We start from the raw sequence: 1,879 nt of genomic DNA, 5'->3' as shown, positions 1-1,879 counted from the left end.
ATATATTTTTTCAAAAAATCCAACATTTCAGACGAACAAGTAGAAATTAACTTTTTGTGAGTTTATTTTGTCAAATATCATAAAAACTACTACTCCTACAAAGATAAACATAACTGACTATTTTGTAGAAAATTTAACTCGCTTTAATTTGAGCGCTGGCAGACGTCAGTATGTCCAATAGTTTCTGAAATAAAAGTTTTTCATAAATCAAATTTATTGTCGGAACAACTATAAATCAATTTATTTTAGCAAATATCATGAAAACTACTACTCCTACGAAGATAAAGGTCATAAACTACTTTATAGTCCATTAAACTAGCTTTAATTTGAGTGCTAATAGACATCTGTACGTCTCATAGTTCCTGAGATATAGATTTCTCAAAATAAATTAACTAACTAATAATCTTTCATTAGATTTTTAAGAAATTTTGCTTTTTAAAAAGCTATATCTCGAGAACTATTGGACGTAAATAGCTCTCTCTCTTAGGGCTAGTATTTCAGAAAATTTACTCTTCTTTAAATAAAGTTCTCTTAGATTTTCTAGTGTTGTTGGTAGTTTTTAAGATATAAAGCTCCGAATGAAAAATCAATGTTTTTTTAAGGTTTTGAAACAGCCACCATTTTTTATTCCCCCTACTTATACTCTGCAGACTCATCAATTTTGACTAGTAATTATACATAGTTTTTATTGAAGTAATCAAAAATTAGGGTGAGATAACTGCCTTTTTTTCTTCCCGCCTCTTGTACTATGGGAACAAGTACCTATTGTCACAGTAGCGACAGCTGGTGTTAGGATATGATCAATAGTTTGAGGAGTTGCGAACTACTCCTGCTCTCCTGTCATCGACGTAGGCATTTTTATTGACTATAGTTTCTCTATCATAATGCCTTGCTTCCACAACACAGCAGTGAATCATTTATTTCCAAGTACCCCATTAGGGGGTGCGCTCTCTTCTATGGAAATTAAAAAGAACTTTGTGGTCATAAAATTATTATATTACATATAAATAGATCTTTTATTTTTATTGTATCCTGCATACGTTAAAAAACAAAAAATTAATTTGCAGCTCCATTTCGTAAAAACTACCTACAACACAAGAAAACCTGCCAGAACAACATTTAAAATAGAAAAAATCGTAAAATATGAGCACTAATTGAGCTTTCGTTGAATAGTTCCCGAGATAAAGTTTTTTTAAAAGCAACATTTCATAACAAATGTACTTAATAATAAAACATTAGTGGATTTATGGAGGGAAATCTATAACTCAAAACCATGAGACGTATAGATGTTTATTAGCAGTCAAATTAAAGCTAGTTTAATGTGCTATGTAGTAGTTTATGACGTTTATCTTCATAGGAGTAGTGGTTTTATGATATTTGCTAAAATAAATTGAGACAGAAAAAATTTCATACGTAAATATCGTAAGAACTACTACTACGAAGATAAATGTCATGAACTACTTTATTGCTCATTAAATTAAACTAGCTTTTATATGAGTGGTAATATACATCTGTCTATTTGATGGTTCTTCAGACATAGTATTTCATAAACCCAAATTTTTGTCCAAATAACTTGAAGTCCATATACCATATAATCCAGTAATTTTCTTTGTTCTGCTTTTACTTTCTAGTATTCTTTATGTTCTAGAAACCAACAGTATTGTTCACTGTGAAACACCATTATTTCGAAAAAAAATATAATTTAATATATACAATTTTTTTTAAATCAGGACTAATAATGTCATCAAAGTTCGGAAGAATGTACCTTTATCAAAGTTACTTTTCTTCGATGAAGTTTATTAATAACCAACGTAGATTGGATTGTAACAATTGGATGTGGGAAGAATTTGATGGTTTGGTGGAGTCACAGAGCTCAATT

Source organism: Halyomorpha halys, unplaced genomic scaffold (genome assembly GCF_000696795.3).
Source record: "Halyomorpha halys isolate HHAL.00 unplaced genomic scaffold, Hhal_1.1 Scaffold84.1, whole genome shotgun sequence".
Lineage (NCBI taxonomy): Eukaryota > Metazoa > Arthropoda > Insecta > Hemiptera > Pentatomidae > Halyomorpha > Halyomorpha halys.
This window is presented reverse-complemented; position numbering follows the sequence as displayed.